This window comes from Leptonychotes weddellii, chromosome 8, assembly GCF_054177405.1.
Source record: "Leptonychotes weddellii isolate Sample4059 chromosome 8, ASM5417740v2, whole genome shotgun sequence".
Lineage (NCBI taxonomy): Eukaryota > Metazoa > Chordata > Mammalia > Carnivora > Phocidae > Leptonychotes > Leptonychotes weddellii.
In genome coordinates this window covers 83655473-83682957 of record NC_138376.1, presented here as the reverse complement: position 1 = coordinate 83682957, position 27485 = coordinate 83655473, and the positions used below count along the sequence as shown (strand labels likewise).

Sequence of the window (27485 nt, the reverse complement as noted above, 5' to 3'; positions counted from 1 at the left end):
ATGACCATAACACACATTATTTACTTCCTTTGCTAAGAATTCACTTACGAAACTTTAAGTTGTACACTAATTAGCATTTGAATATATATAAGAGAACCGAGAATATGAAAACATTTATCCAGGGAAATAGAGAGAATTATAATACCTTATAGCTTTCAGGACATAGGTGGCTAGATTAAAGACTACGAGTTCCGAAATACCTTGAGGCCGCGAGGTCCTACACTCCCGGCGTGCAGCGCGGCGGGAAGTGGGAGAGGCACAATGGGAAGTGTAGTTTGGAGCGAGGGGCGGGGCGAAGTGGGCAGGCCTCTCTTTGACTCCTCCCCTGAATGGATGGTTCATTCAATTGGCTATCATCTTCCCTCACTCCCAGGCCAAGCACTGTTCTCTCCGTCCCCTTCCCCCAAATTGAGGATTGGGCAATACCATACAGCCTCAGGAAATGGGGGGGAAAGCCGTATTCATTCCCTCTGTTGGGTGAGTGGGTGGAGGCTGAGTTTTCCACCACGGCTGCACCTGGCACGGGAGTTGAAGAGGAAAGTGCGAATCTAAATTGGAAGACCCTGAGTGGTGGAGAATAGCTCCTGTTGGGAAGGATGGGAGATTAGGCGGCGAGGGCCAGCGGTCCCCCCTGCTTCAGGCGCGGATCCCCGCGCCCGGTTGTGGAGCGTCGCGCGCGGGGAGGGGGCGGGCGGGGGGCGGCGGCGGCGGCGGCGGCGGTTCTCGGTGTTGTTCGCTCGCGCGTCGAGCACACGGTGGGTCCGGCGACCGGCGGGCGCCGCAGGCGGCGTTCCCAGTAGCCCGGTGCCTCGGCCGCTGCCCCGAGCGGATTCCACGCCGGAGACTGTCGCTCCTGGAGGCTCTAGGTGGAGTCCCGGGAGCTGAGGGGCACCGGCGGCCGCCACCGAAGCATGAAGACGGGGTAAGGCAAGAGCCCCCCATGATTTCACGGTGAGCGCGAGTCTCTCAGGAATTGTTTTTTGGTGGGGACAGGGTGCTGGGAGAGGAACTCTTTCTCACTGGCCAGAACGGAGAGAGGTGTGTGTGGCGCTCTTGCCCGGCAAAGGTGACGGGGATGGGCGCGCCTCCCCCGCAACGGCCCCCACCCCCATTCGCGGGTTTCCGGAGCTTCGGCCGCCCACCCGCCAGCCCGGCTGGGTGCCGAGGGAGACAGCAGCCAGCCGGCGCGCCTGGGTCTCGGTTGCAGGGACCGCCCGAGGCTGCTGTAGGTGGGGAGACGGCTGGTCTCACCTGGGGTGCCACCGCCTGAGCGCCCCTGCCCTGGCCGGCACCCCCTTTCCTCCTCGCTCTGGGGGCGGCTGCAGCACCGGGTGGCAGAGAAGCCCCCGCTTGCGCTACGTGCGGGAGGCTCTGTAAAGCCGGCTAGTGCGTTTGCGTGTTTGCGCCGCGCGTCTTTATATTACAGACATAAAGGTAAAGCGAGTGCGGGGATCCCTTTCTTCCCCGGAAGAGGGGGCGAAGCAGGGAGGTCGCCTCGGATGCCTGGTAATGGGGGAGTGCCTCGGGCAGAGTTAGGGAGCCGCTTACTCAGCTCCGCTGTCGGCAGGACTCGCCCATTGTGCCACCCAGATAATTATTCAACTATGCAGCATCCATTGCACCTTTCCCATTTTTCTTTTCCCCTTGCTACAGCATGCCCCCTAGCTTCGGTACTCTGACGCCTTCTCTTGCATGCACTTGCGGGTGATGAACTGGAATAATGATGAAAAGAAAGCACATCTGACCTGAACATTCACAACCTGTCTTATAGCCGATTAATTAACTAATCCCCAGCTAGACTAGATACTTTAATATGACTCAGTCTGATCCTGTCCTTTTCTTTATAAGGTGTGCTTTGGCTTATAATTTAATTTTTTTCTTTGGTGTTAGATTCACGCATTAGTTAAGTCTTATTTCTTGTGCGGTAATTGATTTATTGGTTATTCAACGCATCTAATGTTCTTAAATTTAATATGGGTGATAGGTAACTTTCATCTTTCTAACTGTTGATAGTACTATCTCATAGTTATAAATGCAGTCTGTCTTTGAACTCTCAGGAACAGTTTTTCCCGTATGCTCTAGGTTTCTGTTAGCAAAGTATTCTTTTTTTATGGTGAATATTTGAATAAAGCACTTGATATAAAATTTCTCAAGTTTTGAGTAAAAAGTTTTGTATTTCGTTATTTTTCGGTAATAATTTATTGCTGACCATAGCCTTCAGTTGAAAGAAAGGAAGCATTTAATATTTAAGGTGGGGTTTCAACTGCCATAATGAGCATTCGCTAATTTCTCTTAAATTTTATTTTTCAGTCAGTTCTTTGCAATATCATGTATTTAATTACTTGTAGAATTTTTTTTCTCATTTTTTCTAACTTCTCTCTCCAAGGATGGGCAGGCTCCAGTTTTGCATGATCTACCTGAAAGATGGAATATTTTTTTGAAAACGGAAGAAACAGCAGTTGGTTACTTGATTATTATGTTAAAAACTGTTTACCTCTTGTTATCTAAAAATAAATGATTCACTGCCAAAAATAAGTGTTTCTTTTTTTTTTTGTAATCCTCCCCTTCTGGCTTTTCTCATTTAAGCTTGTTGCCATAACCCTTTTGATAAAACAGAATTGCCCATAGGCATTGCAGAGGCAGTTGTTTTAAGGTACAGTAATTGTTTTATGGCATTTGGAAGTGGCGCACATAAAATATAACTTGATGGTGTAGGATCAGTTGCTTGGTTAGGAAATGACCTTGCAATTTACAAAATGGACACCTCTGTGCCTTGGTTTCCTTATATGTAAATGGAGATAATATCCATTTATGTCACTGAGTAGTATGCATAAATTCAATAAAGATGTTTTCATAATGCTTTTAAAGAAAATTTATATATTTTAGCTGATGGATGATGAAAATATTTCAGGGTAAAATACAAGGAAAAAAATGTTATTAGGATAGTCCCTGGCATGTTAGAATGGCTGATTTACATTGAATTTTGTTTTGGAGATATATGGTTATAAATTGAAAAATGTTTCTCATCTATCAAGAGTTTTTAATAATTACAAATTTAATAGGTACTGTAGTAAATACCTATATGTAGATATAACTGTAGATATAGTTCATATTGATGAAAAAAGTTACATGACTTGGTAATAAACAAGTAGAATTTTGAATTAAGTTTGTAAAAAAAAAAAAAAAAATTTCCAGGAAACATTAAGGCTTTTTCATTGAAAAATTTACAGATGACATGATCCAAAATGCATAGTTGGGATCATTTATAAGGTATGATATGAAGTTTTGTTTATTATTCAAGTTTGTAAATAATTGCATACTCATATATAATGTATTAATGTTGTATAATACTATATTTAATTATACATTTTTCTTCATTTTCAGAATAGGTTAAGGTATCCATTTCCGAGGGTTTGGTTTTCATTATCATAGAGATGGTAATAATAGCTTTTGATCTCCTTATTGGAGTATTATTAGCTCAGTTAATTTTTATAGCAAAAGCTACTAATAAAATATATTATTAGAACTTTTGCCAAAGCCATATTTTTGGTTACTTTGTAGGGAAACTTCATATAGATGATGAGTTTATTTAAATGTCTTTAAAATTACTATTGTATAGTTTCTTTTTTTGAGAATGAATTTGATTACATTTTTAATGTTTTTGCAAATGACCAACTTAAAATTCAGCTGTCATTATCACTTGGGTAAATACAGGTAATTAAAGGTTTTTCTAAGGTCCTTGAGGACAGAAACTAACCTGAATCTTATTGTCATAAATCCAAAATTGCCAGCATAGTGTTTAGCAAATAGTAGGGGCTCATTTTTGTTGTTGTTAGACAAATAAAATGAATGAGTGAAGAATATCCATTGATTTAATGGACTGAATAGAAATTTTTAAAAATAGATTTATCAAATTTTAATTCATGAGACATAGCTTTATTTCAAGAGAAAAGAGAAAATGTTTTGGAGGTTCTTTGAAGTTTATTTACCTGTTCAGATAGAATCCCTTTACCGACACATTTTTTGGAAGATTACTAAATATCTATATACTGTAATGTGGATTGTCAACCTTTCATTCTTAAAATGATTAATTTTCTTACTTCTTATAGGTCACTTCATGAAAATATACATTAAAGTTTTTTTGTTGTTTTTCCTAAATTAGTAAGTATAGAAATGTTTCGGATTTTTTTTTTTTTCTTACTTCAGTTTTCTAGTGAAATATTATTAAAAAGATGTATGTAAATTATATCCTGTGCAAAATGTGCCTGAATACCAAGTTTTAAAAATAAATGACCCCTGAGGTAGAGCTTTTTATAAAGTGAAGAATCTTGTATTTTTAATTTATCACATTCAGTTTATAATTTTGATTCATTGTGTATTACTGGTTCCTAATTTAGCATGAGATATGTATTTTAAAATTTGTAAAATGGTTTAGAACTTGGAACTTCCTCAAAAACAATATTCTTGGTGGTTAGATTTGCAGGCAGCCCACCAAATTTAACCCTTAATGTACCTAAATTATAAGATTTATAATACTAGAGAATTATATTAATAATAATTAGGGTAAATATTATATTGAAAATACCTACACTGTATACAACAGTTTTTCTTTCAGAAAATCCATTCAGAATTTTCTTTGAAATTCTAAGAATGCATTTCTCTTGTGTTAGACATGACAACATCATTAGGAACTTGTTCTCTAATATCCACTGGATATGAAGAGGAGGATCTTCCTCAGTTCGGTGAGCCTTACATTGTATAGGGCAAGAGGTGAGAGAAAGAGAAATTGGAAGGAGCTAGGGTCTTCTATGTGACATTTGACAAGTCATTTTACTTTTCAGGGTCTTTGGTTTTCTCGATTGTAAAATGAGAAGGTTGAAGTAGATAATCTCTGATGTTCCTTTCAGTTACAAATAAAATTCAAAAGCATTTCAATGCTCAGTGTAGCCACTTTTTTCTGAGAATTCATTTTTCCTTTCTAATGTTGCTGCTTCTGTACCTCCTCTCAGGGAATTCCTTCTCTCTGGATCTACCTTTGAAATGATTATAGTCTTAATCTTTTTCTCACATGCCTGTTCTTGGAAGCAAGACTTCTTAGGGTTTTTAAAGGAGTTTTTGTAATGTTTGTTGTTTGTCTGCTTTTATTTTTATTCTTTTTTATTTTTTAACTCCTAGTACCACCAAGAAACTGAGTTAAGCTGATTTGCTTTGTTTTCTTCTTTTGAGTTTTTTACTGACAGCCTTTAAATAAAGCCAAGGTAAATTTTATTTATACCTTGGAGAAATTTTATACCTTTATATCCAGTGACTCCAGAGAAATTTTTTTTATAAGGAAAAATATTGGAACTAAGGTTTTGGAATGGGTTTATGATGGAATTTATGGGTTTAAAGTGATGGAATATGGCTTGGGAATAGGGTTGTCACGTACTGTATGGGATATCCTGCATTTTTACTTGTTAAATCTGGCAGTCTTACATTGGGTGCTCTGGAACTTTGGGCATGGCAGGAGGATGGCTGTGGTGGGGTTGGAGGCAGAGTGAGAAAGTGAGTTATGGATTCCTTGAGAACAGAAACAGTTTTGTTATTGTTTTGGTTGGTTGTTTTGTTTTGCTTCATTTTTGTGTTTCTAGAACTTGTTCTGTAAGTTAAATGGATATTTGAGATATTTGAGAATAACAAGGTAAGTAATTCTCTTAGGTGGAAAGATCAGGATTCTGTGAGAAAAGGTGTCATGAAACACAGCTATGTTGGTCATACACATTGGAGTATTTTGTAGATTTTTAATTAACTTCTTATTTGGAGGTTAATAATACTCAAAAAATAATAGGTAACATGTTTTCCTAAGTAGATAAAAAATTACATGCTTGCTATATATACAAGTCGCTGTGTAGCTACCATTGTATTTATTATTTTATTTAATTGGTATCATAGTCCTATTAGAATTTAATGGAAAAAGAGGGTTAACTGAAATAAATAAGTTGTTTATTCTGCTCAGCAGAAGCACAGGTTCTCTGGGAACCACTTTCTCTTCCCTTTCCTCAGTAAGTTACTGTGGAGCAACCATTTTAATAACTTGATAACAGTAATTCTGCCTGCCTGCTACACTTCCCCTCATCTATAATTGGTCAGTCTAGTGGTGGTTATCACTTGTCATATGCTAAACCAATTATTCATTCAGCACATAATTACTGAAGGCCAGCTGGGTGCTACAAGTATACAATGGAGAGCAAAACAGAGGTCTCAATTCTCTTGTTTTTGTTTTTTTTTTAAAGATTTTTTATTTATTGATTTGACAGAGAGAGAGAGCTAGAGAGGGAACACAAGCAGGGGGAGTGGGAGAGGGAGAAGCAGGCTCCCCGCCGAGCGGGGAACCCAATGCGGGGCTCGATCCCAGGACCCTGGGATCATGACCTGAGCCGAAGGCAGACGCTTAACGACTGAGCCACCCAGGTGCCCTCTCTTGGAGTTAACAGTATAGTAAGAGAGTCAGATACTGAACAAATACACATATCTGCAATTAGGAATTGTAGTGAATGCTGTAAAGGAGAAGAACAGGGAACCTAATTTACCTTGGGAGTCAGGGAGGGTTCTTTGAGGAAAAATTAGTGGAAGTTAGCTATGTGAAAAAGGAAGACAATGCAAAGAATACATGTTCAACAATTTTGAGGTGGGAAAGAGCTTGGCAGATTCTACTAAAAACTAAGAAAAGGCCAAAGTAGATAAAACTCAACTATGTAGTTAGCAAGAGGGATTGTGGCTTAATGTAACAAGGTTGTTAAATGTAAACAGGGGCCAGACATGTAAGGCCCACATAGGTCTTGTTTCAACTAGGGTTGTGGATTGTAAGTATATTGGGAAAGCCATGAAGGGTTTTAATCAGGTTAACAACTGGGTCAGATCTGTCTTTTAAAAAGATCACTCTGGGAGATCAGTCACAATTCTGCCCATTTCTGTAGTTTATAGCAGTTCTATACACCTGCACTAACCCGGAGGACACTCAGAGCTTTTCCTGAATTCTAAGTGCCTAGAGGTTTGAATAATTTGTTTTTTGCTCTAGTGATTGAAACTGTAAGATATAAAATCCAGAAACTGTTAATGGTGTTGTTTCTTGTCATGTGAACTAGATAAACATGGGCATCTGGAAGAAAGAACAAGAGAAGCAGATACAGGGGGCGCCTGGGTGGCTCAGTCTGTTAAGCAACTGCCTTCAGCTCAGGTCATGATCCCAGGGTCCTGGGATCGAGCCCCGCATCGGGCTCCCCGCTCGATGGGGAGAAGCCTGCTTCTCCCTCTCCCACTCCACGTGCTTGTGTTCCTGCTCTCGCTATCTCTCTCTCTCTGTGAAATAAATAAATAAAATCTTAAAAAAAAAAAAGAGAGAGAAGCAGATACACAGTCTTAGCTGTAATCACCTGTCTTTGTCCATGGTCCTGAGATTGGGTTCCAAGAGACACCCAAGTGTTAATACTATTGCTACTACTAATTTTTATAATAAGTTGTCCTTTTTTTTTTCCCATAAATTAGTTGGAATTATATTTCTTGTACTTGGCAGCCAACCAACCAAGTCCTGTCATAGATTAATTTGTATAAGGTCACATGGCTAATAAAAATGGTAGAGGTAAAATTTGAACACAGATTTTAAAATCCCATTTTTTTCCTGCAACCCTGTGCTGATAAAGTACCACTTCTTAAACTAATGGTTCTAATGGAATTCTAAGGAGGTGGAGGTTGGGTGCAGTTGACCCCTATTAGGTGATGATGGCAGCAATGCTTTACTTTGGGTATTTTTTTTTTTTTTTAAGATTTTATTTATTTATTTGAGAGAGAGAGAATGAGATAGAGAGAGAGAGCATGAGAGGGGGAAGGGTCAGAGGGAGAAGCAGACTCCCTGCCGAGCAGGGAGCCCGATGTGGGACTCGATCCCGGGACTCCAGGATCATGACCTGAGCCGAAGGCAGTCGCTTAACCAACTGAGCCACCCAGGCGCCCCTACTTTGGGTATGTTTGACGATGGTATAGCTTTCTGCCATTCTTTCCTCTTGAGTAACAGTTACTCAGGTCTACTCTAATAAGTTAATGTTTCTATACTGACGAACTCATTTGAAAAGAAAAAGCTTGCATGTCAGGGCACAGATTAATTTATTTGATTTCTCTACCAAAAATGTGAAGTCTGTTATTTTTTACATTATGCAACAAAAGTAAGCTTTTTTGTTTTCCACTCTTTAATAAGACTCTGTTATCTTATATGTGTTATATATTTTTTGGGCAGGGATAAGTTTTGTAACATACATGTGCTAGAGATGATGTTAGAAAATTGTGGAAAGGTTAAAGAATAAAGGAACAAGAGAAGCATTTATATTTTAGTTGAGGATGAAGACTAGCACTTATTTATTCTAAAAACTGAAATAAAAGCTTTGTGATATATCATAATACATGGCTAGAAATTTACCAATTTTGTTGATATTTTCAAAGAATCATTTGGTTTCATTTGTTTCCTCTGTTGATTTCCTGTTTTCAATTTGGTTGATTTCTTTGCTTCTTCTGCTTGCTTTTTCTATAGTTTCTTAAGATGGAACCTGAGATTATTGATTTTAGATCTTTCTTTCCTACTGTATGCATTCAGTGCTGTTAATTTCCTTCTAAGCACTACTTTTGATGGATTCCACACATTTTGATAAGTGGCATTTTCATTTTCACTTACGTCAAAATGTTTTAAAATTTCTCTGGAGACTTCTTTGACCCATGTGTTATTTAGAAGTGTGGCGTTTAATCTCCAAATATTTTGGGATTTTCTAACTTATCTTTCGCTGTTGCTTTCTATTTTAATTCCATTGTGGTCTGAGAGCATACATTGTATGATGTCTATTCTTTTAAATTTTGGAAGGTGTGGAGCGCCTGGGTGGCTCAGATGGTTAAGTGTCTGCCATCGGCTCAGGTCATGATCCCAGGGTCCTGGGATTGAGCCTCGCATCCGTTGAGCTCCCTGCTCAAGTGGGAGCCTGCTTCTCCTTCTTCCTCTGCCATTCCCTCCACTTGTGCTCTCTGGCTCTATCTCTCTGTCAAATAAATAAATAAATAAAATCTTTAAAAAAAAATTTTTTTGGAAGGTGTGTTTTATGGCCCAGAATGTTGTCTGGGTGAATGGTCTATATGAACTTGAGAAGAATGTGGTTTCTGCTCTTGTTGGGTGAAGTACTATATAAATGTCAATTAGATCCAGTTGATTGATGATGATGTTCAGTTCAGCCCTATCCTTACTAATTTTCTGTCTGTTGGATCTGTCAGTTACTTAGAGAGGGGTGTTGAAGTCTCTATAATAGTGAATTCATCCATTTCTCCTTGCAGTTCTATCAGGTTTTGCCTCACGTATTTTGGTGCTCTGTTGTTATGTGTATATACATTAAGGATTGTTATGAAATTGTCTTTTAATTGGTGTATTTGAACCATTTACATTTAAAGTGGTTATTGATATAGTTGGATTAATATCAATCATATTTGTAACTTTTCATTTCTTTTTTTTTTTTTCCTCTTTTTGAGCCTTCTCTGGCTTTAATTGTGCATTTTATATGGTTCCATTTTCTCTCCTCTCTTAGAGTACCAATTATACTTGTTTTTAAAATATTTGTTAGTGGTTGTCCTAGAGGTTGCCCACTTAACATAAATAACTCAGTGCTGCTTCACAGGTATTGCAGGTTTCTTATAATGGAGAATTCCCAGTTTCTCTCTCCCATCCCTTAGAACATTACTGCCATTCATTTTGCTTATCTGTATGCTATAATCACCCAGAACTTGGTGGCTATTATCACTTTGGACAAACAATTATCTGTTAGAGTCAGGAATTAAAAAAATATATATTTTATCTTCCCTTCATTTCTTCATTCAGTGTAGTTAGTATAGCTCTTTCTTTATGTAGATTGGAGAGTTTCTAACCTATGTCATTTTGCTTTTCTCTAGAGAACTTTTTTCTTGCAAGGCAGGTCTACTGGTGACAAATTCAGTTTTTATTTGGCTGAGAAAGTATTTCTTTTCATTTTTGAAGGATAATTTCTCTAATGACAAATTCTAGGTTGGTGGTTTTTTCTTTCAACACTTGAAATATTTCACTCAACCCTCTTATTTGCATGGTTACGGACGAGAAGTCCAACATAATTCTCATCATTGTTCCTCTATAGGTAAAGTGTTTTTTTTTTTTTTCCTGACATCTTTCAGTGTTTTTCTCTTTGTTTTTAGTTTTCTGCAGTTTGAGTGTTATATGCTTAGGTATGGATATTTTGGTATTTGTCTTTGCTTGATATTTTCTGAGCTTCATGGATTTATGGTTTGGCTTCTGTCATTAATTTTGGAAAATTGTCAGGCATTATTCAAACATTTCTTCTACTCTTTTCTGGTATTCTTATGTATACGTTACACCTTCTTTAATGGTCCCACAGTTCTTGGTATTCTGTTTTGTTTTGTTTTTTTTTCATTCTCTTTTTCTCTTTGCATTTTAGTTTAGGAAGTTTCTGTTGATCCTTCTTTGAGCTCATTGATTCTTCCCTCAGCTGTGTCCAGCTTAGATGATCCTATCAAAGACATTCTTCATTTTTAGTACAGTTTTTTTTTTTTCTAATGTTCCTTTTTGATTGGTTTATAGAGTTTTCATCTTTCTGTTTATATTTCACCTCTTTTTGCATGTTGTCCACTTTTTCCATTAGAGCCCTTAGCATGGTAATCATAGTTATTGTAAATTCCCAGTTTGATCATTTCAAAATCTCCTTTATCCAAATTTGGTTCTGATGCTTGCTTTGTCATTTCTGAGTATGCTTTTGTTTCCTTTTAGCATGCCTTATAAATTTTTGTTGAGAGCCAGACATGATACATAGGATAATAATAGAAACTGAAGAAGGTAGGTCTTTTGTATGAGGTTTTATATTTCTCTAACTAGGAATTAGGTTGTGTTTACTGTTTGCTGTAGCTGTAGCTGTAGGTGTCAGAGGTTTCAATTTCCTCTAGTGTTGTTGTTTTTGTTTCCCTTCTTATCTTCTGGTTTCCCTAGAAATACCTTCTTAAATATTAGTCTGAGCCTTATAGTTTTGTTTTTTGTTTCTGGGGTTTTTTTTTTTTAGTTATAATTCTGTTACTATATAGGAGCCCTGTTAATGTGGTGGTAAGGTGTGGGAAGTAGGGAAGTAGTCTATGATCCTATGTGAATTTTTTTAAGATTTTATTTTTAAGTAATCTCTACACCCAACGTGGGGCTCAAATTTACAGCCCCAAGATCAAGAGTCACATACTCTTTGGACTGACCCAGCCAGGCACCCCTATAGTCCTGTGTTTAGATATCAATTTCTTACTTGGCCTGTGCCCCTGGACCTCCACAAGTGCTTCTCAGCTTCTCTTCCCCCGACTATGGGTATGTCAGTAAGGCAAAAGTGGGCAGGAATTGGGTAGTTTTCATTTCTCCAAGTTGGATGAGGCTCTGATGAAGTCTTTTCCTTTGCTAGATAGGCTTTTCTTGTGGAGAATTCTATGGACTTGTTTCAAAATGTTATTTTTTTCCTTACTCCAGCCAAGCAGAGGAGATTTTTCTTTGATTCTCACTGTGAGAAACTTGTGGGGCATAAAACCTTGGAAAGTGTTATCAGCCCCCTCAGACTAGACCCCCAGGAGTTTTAAACTCTCAAACTAGTCCACAATCAGCCTCCAGCAACTTGTTCAATTTACCATTTAAGTGTTTATATCAATTCCTGACTTCTTTGCCTTCCACTTTGGTTAGCTTATCTATATTCTCTGTATTTAACATTCTTTCTAGTTTCTTGGATGAGTGTCCTCTGGCCTCAGTATCTCGAGGATCTAGGAAAAGTCCATTATTTTTCAGGTTGTTCAACTTTTATTTTGTTGAGAGAGAAGAGTGATGACATCCAAGTTTTTTACATGTTGGAGTGGAACCTGAAAGTAACCATATATTAAAAAAAAAAAAAAATGTGTAGTATTCCACCGTACGGATATACCAAAATTTATTTCATTTGTTCCCCACTGTTAGATGTTTAGGTTGCTTCCTTTCTTTTATATGGCAAGCCATGCTCTAATAAACTCTCCTTGAATAAACTGCAGTTTTGATTTTAATGGCTATTTTTCAGTTATATATATCTCCTGTAATTACCCAGAGATTAGGGAATTGGCATCCTTAAACCAGAAGACTGGGTTTAATTCTTAGTACTTTCCCACTTATTAGGTAATCTTGGACCATTTTACTTCTGATCAGTTTCCTCATTTGTAAAATGTGAATGATAACCACCACCTGGAAGAGCTGTTGTAAGGATTAAAGATACATTAGAAGGGGCGCCTGGGTGGCTCAGTTGGTTAAGCGACTGCCTTCGGCTCAGGTCATGATCCTGGAGTCCTGGGATGGAGTCCCACATCGGGCTTCCTGCTCGGCGGGGAGTCTGCTTCTCCCTCTGACCCTCCCCCCCTCATGCTCTCTCTCTCATTCTCTCTCTCTCTCTCTCAAATAAATAAATAAAATCTTTAAAAAAAAAAGATACATTAGAAGTTATTTGTAAACTGTAAAACACTATGTAAAAGTTAGGTAACTTAGGTATATTGTGATATAAACTCTGAGGCTTAATAATAATCAAGCACCTTGGTAATTAACTAGCTTGAGACCAGGCTGCCTAGGACAGTGTTTTGAAAGTAAATATTATGATTTATTGATAATTCTAAGAAAGGGGGCACAGTTGATCCTGAGGGAGATAGCTAAGTAACAAGTACACCTCAAAAACTTGATGGAATAATATGTTGATAGGAGTTGATAGTGAATATTGTTTAACATATGATAGAATACATTAGGTTTTATGAAGATAACTAAGAAAAATAAGCAAAGCTGTTTTTATATAGTTCTGCAACTGGGCAGGCATTCAATATATTTCTGAAACACTTGATAAGATAGAATTCAGATATTTTACTTATTTCAATATTATTCTCCAAATAATATTGTAATTTTTAAGGTAGCATAGTTTTTAGTGACTTGACACTCAGAAGTGTGATCCGTGGACCAGTAGTGTCAGCATCATATGAGAACTTGTTAGAAATGCAGAATATTAGGCCTACTCCATATCTGCTAAATCAGAACGTACTGAGTCAGTTTAACAAGATCCCTGGGTGATTGGTATATACTTTAATGTTTCAGAATCTCTGGCTTACTGTGCATAAATCTTGCAATAGAGAAAGACTGTTGTCAAGGTTTTTAACTATATAGTATCTCTGAATAGCTTATGGCTTAAAGAGAGAAGTGCATCCTGGGTTAAGTGTAACTTTACCAGTATTGACAAAATGGTGCTAAACAGAAAGATGCACTAATCTATTTTTAATTTTTAAATTCTTATACACTTAGGGCACCTGGGTGGCTCCGTTGGTTAAGTGTCTGCCTTCAGTTCGGGTCAGGATCTCAGGGTCATGAGATCACCCTGCAGGGGGCTCCCTGCTCAGCGGGGAGTCTACTTCTCCCTCTCCCTCTGCCCCTTCTCCCCCCCCCACCATGTTCTCTCTCTCTCTCTCTCAAATGAATAAATCTTTAAAATAAAATAAAATAAAATAAAATCTTATACACTTAACAAAGATGAGGATAGGCTATTGCAAATCTAATGATCTATAGGTCAATATTGAAATTTAAAAAAAAAAAAAGAAAATTTGGTTAATTTTTAAACTTGTAAAATGTGGTAATGGTTCCTTCATCTGACTTCCCTGAGAATTGAGAGATTCCACTTACATGTCTTTTCTAAAAATTACATCTTCTCCCTTTAAAAGTAAAATTTGTTTTTAATTACTTTTTATGGGAACAGTTCTGAAAGTATTATACAGTTCTCTATTTCCTTAAAAAAAAAGTATATGGAATGTAATATAACTTTTTCTTAGTGATAAAGATTCCCTGTCATCTACTGAAGCCTTATATGCATAGATGCTCTGGGTTAAACTGATTAATTGACTCATTTATGAAAACTTATTGTAGTTTGTTGTAAAACAAAGATGTTGGTTATTAGAGGATATAGGATTATTTATCATATAATAAGTTATCCTACATTGCTGGCCTACATTATTGTGTTTGATACTTTGAACTTCCTTTTTAAAAAAAAAAGATTTTATTTATTTGAAGGAAGAGAATGAATGGGGGCGGGCAGCAGAGGGAGAGGGAGAAGCAGACTCCCCTCTAAGCACGGGATTCTACATGGGGCTCAATCCAGGACCCTGGGATCATGACCTGAGCTGAAGTCAGATGCTTAACTGACTGAGCCACCTGGGTGCTCCTGAACTTTCTTAATATTTCTCTGTCAATGTTACATGCCTGTTTCTAATAGCTTCCCTGTCTGAATTGTCACTTCTGATCTCCTGCATTCTAGGAAACCAAATGAGATTATATATCATTGGAGGGTCTTGGCCGCTCTGTTAATTAATGAATTAATTAATATTTATTGAGCAGCTGTTAGGTGCCAGATTCTGCTAAGTGCTGAGTATTCAGGAGGGAACAAAACAAAATCCTTGCTCATGTGGGGCTTACATTCTAGTGGGGGAGATAGGCAATAAACAAATACCAATATGGTATAATGATAGGTGGCAAAAAGTGCTATGAGGAAAAATAAAGCAGGGCATAGATATAGAAAGTAATAGGAGGAGCCACTACTTTATTTATTTATTTATTTTTTTTTGGAGCCACTACTTTAAATAGGGTTGTTAGGGAGAGTGAGGGGAGCAGAGACCTGAATGAAGTAAAGTGAGATGTAATAGTTTTTAAAAGAAGAGTACAAAAATTTAGTGCATAGACAGGGCCTTCCTCTTTGCCTAGAATCCTCAGGTGTTTACTTAAGGTATACATTTTAAGTATTTTTTTTTTTTAAGATTTTATTTATTTATTTGAGAGAGAGAGAATGAGAGACAGAGAGCATGAGAGGGAGGAGGGTCAGAGGGAGAAGCAGACCCCCTGCCGAGCAGGGAGCCCGATGCGGGACTCAATCCCGGGACTCCAGGACCATGACCTGAGCCGAAGGCAGTCGCTTAACCAACTGAGCCACGGCGCCCCATTTTAAGTATTTTTGCAGTTTTGATTTTGTTGTATAACATGGGAACCAAAAGTATAGTTACCATCACCATCTAAAAATGTTTATGCTAACTTCTGGGATGAAAGGCAGGCTGAAAGATGAAGTTTAGATGATAAAATGTTGGAACTTTTAGAACTTCAGAAGGTTTAAAAGAACCATTATAATACAGTAATCTAAATTAGAATTGCTGTAGAGAATGTAGGACATAGATTGATTTAAAATAACACTGAGAAACGTGTGCTGTAAGCAGTCACCTGGAGAAACAGAATGGCTTCCTGCTCCAGACTGTACTGCTGTACTTGGCTATACTGCTCCAGACTTCATAGTGACACCAGTAGTAACAGTAGTACCATCTTTTTGAGCTCTTATTATATGCTAGGCACTGTGATAGACATACGTGATAATATAATCCTCAACCTGTGCAGGGTGGAGTTCTCATTTTTATGAGGTACAAACTAAGCTTTGAGCATAGGCTGCTGCAGAATCTTCAGTGCTAGCCAAAATTTAATTGCCCATTCTCATAATGCTTATACCTGACTTAAGCTTTCTCTAGATGTAGGGGGAAAATGGAATTATTTTGATTTATTTGTTAGGTAGCAAAACTGGAGGTATGTGTTGGAGATTAGTTCCAGAGTTCAAGCCATGCCCAGAGTAAAATATTGTACCAAATTAGTGTACCATCAAAGGAATTAAATGAAAATGACTATATCATATTCCTTTGATGAGCCTGTAGTTATTTTTGCCAGTAATTCACACACAATCAGAAGATTAGCAAATTGATTAGTAAGGAATCTGGTACTTTGCTTCAATTTACAGGTGAGCTCAAATTCTTTTTTTTTTTTTTTTAAAGATTTTATTTATTTATTTGAGAGTGAGAATGAGATAGAGAGAGCATGAGAGGGGGTAGGGTCAGAGGGAGAAGCAGACTCCCTGCCGAGCAGGGAGCCCGATGCGGGACTCGATCCTGGGACTCCAGGATCATGACCTGAGCCGAAGGCAGTCGCTTAACCAACTGAGCCACCCAGGCGCCCAGGTGAGCTCAAATTCTAAGTGATTTGGTGCTGTTACCAGAAATAGAGAAGTCCAAACAATGAGTACATTTTCTTTTTGGGGAGTCATGGAAAATGAATTTGAATTTGGATGTGTTGAATTTGGGTTAATGAGACATTTTTGTGTTGTTGTCTGGCAGACTGATAGCACAGGATTAAATATTTATAGGGATGTTGAGGTTGTGTAAGTAATTTTGAGGTGATCGTGCAAGATTTGAAAATAGATGGATTTATGAAGAAGAGAGTGTAGAGGAATGGGGTGTAACAAAACTGTTGACTCCTAACTTAATATTTACAAGTTAAGAATTAAAAGGAGAACCAGAAAAGGGATGCTGAAGGTGTGGTCAGAAAGGATATAATATGCTGCATTCTGGTATGGCTGTTCTTTTGGGACCAGGAGGTAAGGTCTTGTGGTCTGGGGCCCTTTTCCTTTGAAGAGGCATCTGAAATGCTAGTGAGGTAGGAGGGGAAGCAAAGCCAAAAGGATGTTGATGGTTTTGAAAATAGAGGAGGGTGAAAGGATTACAAAGACTGTGTAAGGACAAAAATTTTATGATGAGAAATTGAAGGGGTAGGATAAAATAAGGAACATTTCAGAAATGGAGATCTTTGAGGTAGAACTGTATAAGAATGTGTACATAAGACACTTCATGTAGTTAGTAGACGGGAAGGTGCTAACTCCTCAGTGCTCAGGTCTGGAAGTACTGACAGTGGAGCCCTCAAGAGAAGTGCAGTACGCTTTGAAAAGCCTTGCTCTAATCTACATACTTCTAACACTTGATTTGGGGTTGGCAAGCACTACATGCCATGTCATCTGAAGTGGAGATCTTGGAGGGAGGAAAGGAGTCATGGACTACTAGCAAGTGCTCACTTACAAGTGCATTCTCCTTGCTTACAAAAATAAATCTTTTTCATTGTGATAAATGCAGCCAACATCCATGCACCTATATCTTAGTCGATCAGTGTTAATATCATAAAAATCCTTATTTTCATTGTCAGTCTAGTCATGGAAGTAAATGAAATAAAGCATGTCTCTTTACCGATTTGTCTATAAAGGTCTTGGTTTCATTCATTAGCATTAAAAAGAAAATGTAAATTTCTTTTGTTGTAATGTTATACTAAATACAGAAAGATGACATTAATGACCTGCCATCAGTTGAACATGAATTTTAATATATATTACTTGTAGTGGGGATGGATTTATGATTCTCCAACTAATTTTAAATTCATTAAATTCACTCATTAAAAGTCTTACTGTTATGTGAGAGGTCATGTTAGGATCAGAAACTGCTGGTTAAAACAGTATTTACTGTAATATCCTTGTGGAGTCTTTTGTAGGGTAAAATGAGATGATTGTTGTAAAAGAGCTTTTGAAGCAAGTCTATATTAATATAGAATGTTACTATTACGTTATAGGCCCACAGGACTAGGACTGTAGATAAGGCCATCATTGACATTTTTATGAAATATTTAGTGTGGTATTTAAATATTTCTAATTTAATAAATGACTAGACTAAATACTAAGTTATTTGTTTTGGTACTCATTAATTTAACTTTACTTTTAACTTTAAAGTAACTCCCTATATCAGTCATATTGAAGTTAAAGATGGTGATAACTTATTGAAAATTCAGTCACCTTTTTTACTTAATATTTTTGTTTCTATTTGAATCTGGTTTTATTTGCAGCTGCGTCCCCAAATAATGGCAGATTTATCTATAGTTGATTCTATTTGAGGATGACAATAAAACATATAAATTCTTCAAGTTAAATATAGATGTATCTCACTTTAAGAAAATTTAATATGAACTCACTAATGGAGTGAGTGTAAATAAAAATAAGGAAAATAGGTCCAAGGACTAAGTCCTGCCTGAAGTACTCTAAGATTTAGACGTACAGAAGATGAGAAGGTGCTAGAGGCAAGCCAGGAACTTGAGGTCTCCTGAAAGCAGGATTTAAAAATCGTTTTCAAGGAGTGAACACCTGTGTCAGATGTAGTTAAGAGGTTGAGTGAGAAGAGGCCTGAGAATTAGATAGAGAGATAACTGATAGTGGTGAGATGGTTTGGTACAATACTGGGAATGAAAGCCTGCATGGGACAGATTTAAGTAAGAAGGAGGAGAGAATCCAAGAACTCATTCAAGGAATATTCCCATAAAGGAGTGCAGAGAAATGGGAGAGGGGTTAAAATTGCTGGAGGGAGAAGTGGGCCCAAGAGAGGTATGTTTTTGTTTTTTATCTTTTTTTAAGAAGGATGAAATTATAGCATGTCTCTATGCTGATGGCAGTAATCTAGTAGAGGGAAAAACAGTGATGCAGAAGAAGGAGTGGATAATTAATCCCTACTGCTTAAATAGGATTTGGGAACTGGTCTGGAATTTTGCCACCATGTGAAATAGATTCTGTGGAAAAATACTTGACTTTGACATAGGCAAATTACAAATTTCTAGTAATCCAACTCATCTTCTATTTTATAGTTGTGTATTATTTTTAGTGATGGGATGGGAATTATTAAAGTTGTACATTTAAACCAGTTTTCCATGGTAATTACTGTATTTATTTTCAAATCAATAGGACTGTTGTTTGTGGACAGAGGATAGCAAAGCTCACCGATCTACCTGAACCTGTCTGAATTTGCACTGTTTTAATCTGTTAGTCTTTAAGATTTTTTGCTTGCATATTTCCAGAAAAATTTTTGAAAAACAATATCCTCTCACACATTGAAGTTGATGTCTAATATTACTATTGTAAGTTTAAATCATCTATTTTTTGTTTATAGGTAATAGAAAATAAGCATTTTATAGTGTGATATGAGTATTGACTATAATGGAATAGTTAATGAATGCTATTTGATGAAATGGATATTTGATAGCTTTATTGAAATATCATTGACATACAATAACACAATTGGATAAGTTTTGACTTACGGATGCTTTCTTGAAACCATCATCACAAGATAATGAATCCCCCCAAATTTCCTAGTCTTCCTTTATATTTTCTGCATCCTACCTCTCCCTACACCTTCCACCAACCTCACCAACCTCACCAGTCCCAACTCCCACCCTAGGCCACCGCTAATCTACTGTCACTACAGGTCAGCTTGCATTTTCTAGAACTTTATATGAATGGAATCATATAGTATATACTCTTTTGTTTGGCTCCTTTCACTCAACATAATGATTTTAAAATTCACCCAAGTTGTTTCATCCATAATTAGTTCATTTCATTACTGAATGGTATTTTATTGTATGAACACTATTCCAGTGGATACAATTTGTTATTCATTCATCTGTTGATGGACATTTGGGTTGTTTTCAGGTTTTGGCTATTACAAATACAGCTGCTGTGACCATTCATGTAAAAGTCACTGTTTGGACATATGCTTTCATTTCTCCTGAGTTAAATATGTAGAAGTGGAATGGCTGGGTTGTATAGTAGACATTTTTTATCTTTATAAGAAAGTCCCAAGGTGTTTTTCAAAGTGATTGTGCCATTTTACATTTTTTTTTTTAAAGATTTTATTTATGTATTTGAGAGAAAGAGCAAGCAAGCATGAGTCAGGGAGAGGGGCAGAGGCACAAGGAGAAACAGACTCTGCTGATCGCAGAGCCCAGTGCAGGCAGATCCCAGGACCCTGAGATCATGACCTGAGCCATAGTCAAGAGGCTTAACCAACTGAGCCACCCAGGCGCCCCAACTGTGCCATTTTATATTTCTACAAGAAACTTATGAGTTCATTTGCTCTACATCCTTACCATTCTGATTTTAGCCATTTTAATAGGTTTGTAGTGGTATCTCATTATGGCTTAAATTTGCATTTCCCTAATGACTAATGATCTTGATCATTTTTTCATATGCCATTTGTATATTTTCTTTCGTAAAGTATCTGTTCAAATCTTTGGTTATTTATTTATTGGGTTATTTGTTTTCTAGTTGAATTTCCAGAGTTTTTTATTCTGGATGCATGTGATTTGCAAGTATTTTCTCTTAACCTGTAGATTTTTCATTCTCTTAACAGTCTCTTTCAAAGAGCAGAAGCTCTTAATTTTGATGGATTCTAGTTTACTGGTGTTTCATTTTATAGATTGTACTTTTGGTGTTATACGTAGGAAATCTTTACCTAACCCAAGGTCACAAAGATTTTGTTTTTTTTTTTGTTTTTAAAGATTTTATTTATTTATTTGAGACAGAGAGAATGAGAGAGAGAGAGCACATGAGAGGGGGGAGGGTCAGAGGGAGAAGCAGGCTCCCTGCCGAGCAGGGAGCCCGATGCGGGACTCGATCCCGGGACTCCAGGATCATGACCTGAGCCGAAGGCAGTCGCTTAACCAACTGAGCCACCTAGGCGCCCAAGATTTTGTTTTTTTTGTAAGAAGTTATATCACTTCATATTCTACATTTAGGTCTATGACCCATTTGTACATGGTGTGAGGTAAAGATCAGTTTTTTTTTTTATGTGAAAAATTAATTGACCATATATATGTGGGATTATTTTTATAATAAGTATTGAATTCCACTAGTATAAATCCTTTACTAGTATTTTACTTTTTCAATGGGCTAAGTTATTTATTTCTTCTTGAGTGAGCTTTAGTTGTGTCTTTCAAGGAATTTGTTCATTTCACTGAAGATGTTGAATTTATTAGGATAGGTTGTTTATAATATTCCCTAACTATTCTTTTTTAAAAATTTTTAAGTAATCTCAATTTACACCCAATGTGGGGCTTGAACTCATGACCCTGATGAGATCAAGAGTTGCATGTTCTTCCGACTGAGCCAGTCAGACGTCCTCCCTAACTATTCTTTAATATCTATAGAATTTATAGATGGGAGTGTGTTATCACACTACTCATTCTGGATATTGGCAATTTGTATCTTTTTTTTTTCTTCCCTGATCAGTCTGGTTAATGGTTTATCAGTTTTACTGATGTTCTCAAAGAACCAGCTTGTGGTTTCGTATTTTTTTTTCTTCCATTATTTTTCCGCCTTCTGCTCAGGTCATGATCCTGGGGTCCTGGGATGGAGCCCCACCTCAGGCTCCCTCTCTCTCTGCCCCTCCCACCCACTTGTGCTCTTTCTCTCGCACTCTCTCTCAAATAAATAAATAAAAAATATAAAAAATTCAATTAGGTCAAGTTGGTTGATGGTGTTCTTGAACCTCTATATTCTTATTTTCTGTCTACTTGTTCTATCAATTATTGAAAGAGATGCTGAAATTTCTGATTATAGCTGTGCACTTTATTTTTCCTTGAAGTTCTATTTTTGCTGTACTTTAAAGCTATTTTTATTATTTTTTAAAGATTTTATTTATTTGAGAGCGAGGGAGCAAGGGGGAGGAGCAGAGGGAGAGAGATAAGCAGACTCCACACTGAATGCAGAACTCGGCCTGATCCCACCATCCCGAGACCATGAGGGGTGCCAAAACCGAGTCGGATGCTCAACCGACTGAGCCACCAGGTGCCCCCAAAGCTATTTATTATAAGTTGCATAAACATTTTAGATTTTTGTGTCTTTTTGATGAATTGGTTATTATTAAGAATGATCCTCTCTATCTCTAGGAATACTCTTTGACTTTTTGTCTGATATTAATAGTCGCTCCAACTTTTTATTCACTAGCATTAGCATGATATGTCGTCTTCCATTCTTTTACTTTTAACCTATCTCTGTCTTCATATTTAAAGCAGATTTCTTGTAGGCAACATATGGATGGGCCTTGCTTTTTTTTAATCCATTCTGACAATCTCTGCCTTTTTATTGGCATGTTCAGATCATTTATGGTTAATATGATTATTGATATGATAGAGTTTAAATCTATCATGATATTTTGCTGTTTGTTTTCTTGCCATCCTGACTGTTCATCAATCCTATTTATCTCGTTTGTCTTTTTTTAGATTGAGTATAGTGTTTTGTTTTTTTTAACTGATTCCTTACTGATTCCATTTTGTCTCCTTTGTTGGCTTAATAGTTATAACTCCTTATGATATTTTAGTGTTTGTTTTATAGTTTATAGTATACATTTTTAACTTATCATAGTTTATTGTCAGGTGGAATGGTGAGTTTTTCACAAATTAATTTATCCAGCTTTCAGATTAACATTGTCATTTTGGGCTCATATTCCTTTAAATTTTGAAGTCCTATCCACCTGATTCAAATCCTAGCCATGCTACTTACTCACTGTAGGATTACTTACACTTTCTATGCCTTAATCTTCTCATCTATAAAGTGGAGTTCAACTCTTTCATACTCTTTTGTGAGATAGAAAGCATTTAGAATAGCATCTGACATGCAGCACTATATTGGTAGCTACTTTTATTAAAAATGATGTTGATGAAAATGTCTTATGAATTTTAGTTATCTTATTCTACTTCTCAACCACCCTACTTAAGATACTTATGACTTCTTTAGATTAGTCACTGGTCTGCTATTCTCCTTTTTCCAGTTTGAATCAATCCTGCCAAGTTAATCTTTCTCCAGTGTAACACCAATCATATCATGTCATTTCTCTGTTCAAACTATTTCTACCTAATTACTTACTTTCTCCAGGATTAAGGACAAACTCTTCATCCTGACAAGCAACATAGCCTATTGTATCTGTCCTTCAACTTTCTTTAATTACTCTTTTAATTTTACTTGATATAGTTCAAACTGCAATTCTCTTTCTTCCTCCAATATGTACTGTACAGGTGACTCTTGAACAACACAGGTTTGAACTGCACAGGTCCACTTATATATGTATTTTTTACAGTACAGTACTGTAAATATATTTTCTCTTTTTTTACTATATAAATAATAAAATTTGATCATATGGTACTGACCTAGACCTTACTGAGTGGTTATTTAATATAGTATATATGTTGTGTTACCTTTCTAAAATTAGAGAAATTCTAAATTCTGAAACACATTAATTCCCAGGGGTTTCAAAAAAAGGGTTTGTGGATCTAGAGTCATTTACACTAAATAACGTCTCTTTTCCCACTACAAGATTATAAGCTGTGTGAGTGCAGAAATTGAGACTTATTGCTCATCTCTTTGTCTCTCAGCTTAATGGTTTACAGATAATAGTTTGAAAAAATATTATTGAATTGACCTTAAGTTTCTATCTACCCTAAAAATGCGGGAGACCTGGGAATTGCCCAGATCATCTCAGATCCTAGTAAGGGAGATAAGACATATGTTGGCTCATGATGAGGTACCATAATGTAAGTGACATATAAATAGTATAAGGACTGAAATAATCTGTGGAAGTTCCACCAAAGAAGTGACATTTAGCTATAACAGTGACTATCATTTGTATAACACCTACTGTACTAGGCTCTTAATGTGTATTATTATTATTATTATTTTACTTGAAGTAGAGTTGACACACCATGTTACATTAGTTTCTGGTGAGCAACATAGCAATTCAGCAATTCTGTTTGTTATGCTTACCACAAGTGTAGCTACCATCTGTCACCATACAATGTTATTACAATGTCATTGACTGTATCCCCTAATCCCATGATTTATTCATCCATAACTGGAAGCCTGTAAATCCCACAAAAATCTTGTGGTAAAACAGATGCTCAGAGATGTTAAATAGCTCTCAATCTTAAGTAGCTTAAGATTGGGTTCATTCGTTGAAGAGAGAATGGCATGAACAAAAATCTGTAAATGAATAAGCACAGAATATATAGAGAGAATTAGATTCTCTTTAAGAGTATATCTACATAATACTGTAGTCAATCTGAAATATAGTTATTTGTTGAATAAGATGTTAACTGTTCTCTAGTTGCTGGGATTTGAGATGATTTTTATTTTTATGTATATGAATATTTCCCAAATTTCCTTCAAGAAACATATTGATGTAACCAGCAGCAGTAAATGTTATTTCACAGAATTAAAAGGTTGGTTGTTTCTGAATATATTTGGAGCACTTTGTTCAATGCTAACTACTATATGATATAATTTTTTTAAATTAGTGACCTACTTAAATTTAGTTCATTATTTTAATTTACATGCCATACAGACATGTTATTCCCCTTTAAAATAACTGACCTTAGAAATTCCCTCTTTTCAACTGCCTGAAAACAACCATTATTTAAAAATCTGTTTCAACACAGTTACTGCTTTTATGCCAGAAACAGTGTAATCCTGTCTTTGGAACTACACTATGCTGTGTTTGGGAATTAGTATATAACTTTCATTTCTGTGTGTTTCAACAACCTGGTATTTAACCTGGTAAATACTCTTACAGTGAAATAGGAAAAGTGGAAAGCCTATTGTGAAGTCACAAAGTCACACTAGCAGTGATATGATTACCCTGTGTTTCGAAGTAGCAAAATGGTTATCCTAGATACTCTAGGCACATAGGAACTAGGTTTTATTTATCAGACAATAATTTAGGTGATGGTGACAGGTACTTATTTTTAGGTAATAAATTTTATTTTCATGTTCAGTATTGACCCTGGAGACCTTTTCATTTTAATTCCCTGTGGTGAATTTAGTTTTGTCCCTTCTTCTTTCACTATCTGCTAATGGAGAATAAACCAATATGGTGCCATACAGAAAGTAAACATTGCTTATTTTTTAAATACTTATTGAATCCTTGCTATGTAGCAAGCAATATGCTAAGTATTGGGACAGTAATGAATGAAACATAGATTCTACTCTCAGGGCATTTATAGTCTAGTAGGAAAGATATAACAAATAAACAAGTAAACATACATTTATAAGTTGAAAACATGCTATGAAGGAAATAAATAGGACACTATAATAGGATAACAAGGGGATCTATTTAAGAGGAATTAGGAAAGGCCTTTCTGAGCCTTAAGAAATGAAAAGGAGCCAGAAATGCTAAGGGGAAACAGTGTATACAAAGGCCCCACAGTGGAAAAGAGTGGTGTGCCAGGAAAGAGTGTGTTATAGGATCACTAGGATCTTGTAATCAATTTCCAGACAACATAGGATGATACAGTGGGAAAAAACATTGAACTAGGTAATACCTGATTTCCAATTTTGATTCAGCTGTGTATAAGCAATAGTATTTTGGGCTAGTTACTAGCTTCCTAAACTTCATTTTCCCTTCATGTAAAGTAGGAATACCCTATCTCTCCCTTAAGGAGTTTTTGTAATGACTTATTTTAATGATTAAATACATAAAAACATACACATCTACATGGATATAGCATTTAGCAAAGTTCCTGGCACAAAGTAAGAGTTTTATTTTCCTAAAAGACCTTAACGTAATACTCAATATGTAGGTCTGTGGTAGATTGCAGAAATGACCAAATAAGCGCTTGGCTTGGTATATCACCTGTTTCTCTCATGAATGTTTCTCTTTTCCCAGCTATACCCCATGATACCCCTTATATCTTATTTTGCATTACTGCATCCCTATTCCTTTTCCTTTGATAAAATCGTGGCCTATCCATTTGACTTTTGTACCTTGCTCCCTTTATTTCTTTATTTCTAGAATTCATGCCCCTTGTGAGGAACCTACCAGAGGAAGTAGAGGGGTGCTAAGTCTTCTAGAATACTGTACTCCAACTTAATCATGCATCCTGATTACCTGGGATCTTGTTAAAAAGCAGATTCTGATCAGAAGCTCCAGGGTGGGACTAAAATTCTGTAGTTCTCACAAGTTCCTCGGTGATGTTAATGCTACTGATGCTGGTTTTAGGACCACACTTTAAATGAGCAATGCTATAGAAGGTCTAAGCCAGAAGGAAGTAGTTAAAAAAAAATATTGCCTTAATGGAGACTTAAATGATAATTTTTTAAAAATAAAAGCTCCCTTGCTTTTTCCATCATGTGAAGACACAGTAAGAATACAGCCATCTATAGATTAGGAAGGGGGCTCTGATCAGACATCTTGATCTTGGACAGCCTTGATCTACCTTGATATTGGACTTCCCAGCCTCCAGAACTGTGAGAAATAAATTTCTGTTGTTTATAAACCATCCAGTATATGGTATTCTGTTACAGTACCTCAGAGGGACTAAGACAGTAGTTTGAATAAGAAGAGATGGAGAGGAGACAGACATCTAAATAAAATATCTTCTTGGTTCCTAATATGGCTGGAACCCTTTTATGACTTTTTGAAAATGGTGGTAAAGTACACATAACAAAATTTACCATTTTAACCATTTTGAAAGTGTACAGTTCCTTGGCATTACGTACATTCACATTTTATATGACTTAAAAATACTTTCTTTTTTAGAGCAGTTTTAGGTTTACAGCAAAATTGAGCACAAAATAACAGAGAATTCCCACATTCACCTTTAGGTCACACATGTACCGCCTCCCCCACTATCAACATCTCAACATCCTGCACCACAGTGGTACATTTGTTACAATCAGTGAGCCTACACTGACATATTGTTATCACTCAAAGTCCATAATTTACTTTAAGGTTCAATCTTGGTGTTATATATTCTGTAGATTTTGACAAATGTATGATAACATGTATCTACCATTTTAGTATCATACAGAATGCCCTGAAAATCCTCTGTGTTCTGCCTATTCATCTTTCCCCTCCTCCCTAACCCCTGACAACCACTGATTTTTTACTGTCTCCATAGTTTTTCCTTTTTCAGAACATCATCTAGTTGGAATCATACAGTATGTAGCCTTTTCAGATTGGCTTCTTTCTCTTAGTAATATGCATTTAGGATTCCTCCATATCTTTTCATGGCTTGTTAGCTTATTTCTTTTTAGCATTAATATTCCATTTTTTGTATATACTGTACCCTGTTTACCCACTCACCTGTTGAAGGACATCTTGGTTGCTTCCAGGTTTTGCAATTATGAATAAAGCTGCTATAAACATCTACTTGCAGGTTTTTGTGTGGACATATGGTGTCAATTCATTGGGTGTGATTGCTAGATTATATGGTCAGGGTTTGTTTAGTTTTTTTTTTTTAAATAAAAGTTTATTCAATTTTGCATTTATTATTCAGTCCAGTAAATATTAGGTGGTAAAATCTGCTGAATAAAGATATAAATTGAAAAAATTATAGAGAAACAACTTCTATTTGATTTTACTTGGAAAAGGTAATTACTTTTTTTTGTGTGTGTGGGTTTTTTTAATTTTATTCTTATGTTAATCCCCATACATTACATCATTAGTTTTAGATGTAGTGTTCCATGATTCATTGTTTGTGCATAACACCCAGTGCTCCATGCAGAACGTGCCCTCCTCAATACCCACCACCAGGCCAACCCATCCTCCCATCCCTCTCCCCTCTAGAACCCCCAGCCTGTTTTTCAGAGTACATCGTCTCTCATGGTTCGTCCACCCCTCCGATTTCCCCCGCTTCATTTTTCTCCTCCTGCTACCTTCTTCTTCTTCTTTTTTTTTTCTTAACATATATTGCATTATTTGTTTCAGAG

At 36.6% G+C, this 27485-nt stretch overlaps 1 protein-coding gene across 5 annotated transcripts in view; it reads left to right on the top strand.

Moving 5' to 3' along the window:
* WASF1 (WASP family member 1) overlaps nt 1-27485 on the top strand; it is a 66946-nt gene that overhangs the window by 100 nt on the left and 39361 nt on the right. For 2 of the 5 annotated variants that reach the window (XM_006729474.3, XM_006729473.3), the window contains exon 1: nt 349-951. The exons of 1 other annotated variant lie outside the window; for it this stretch is intronic. The gene's annotated coding sequence lies outside the window, so the exon portion shown is untranslated. Of the gene's footprint in view, nt 1-348; nt 952-978; nt 1435-4723; nt 4743-27485 lie in introns of those variants that run through there. 2 more of the 5 variants (XM_031023914.2, XM_031023915.2) reach the window with 2 other exon arrangements.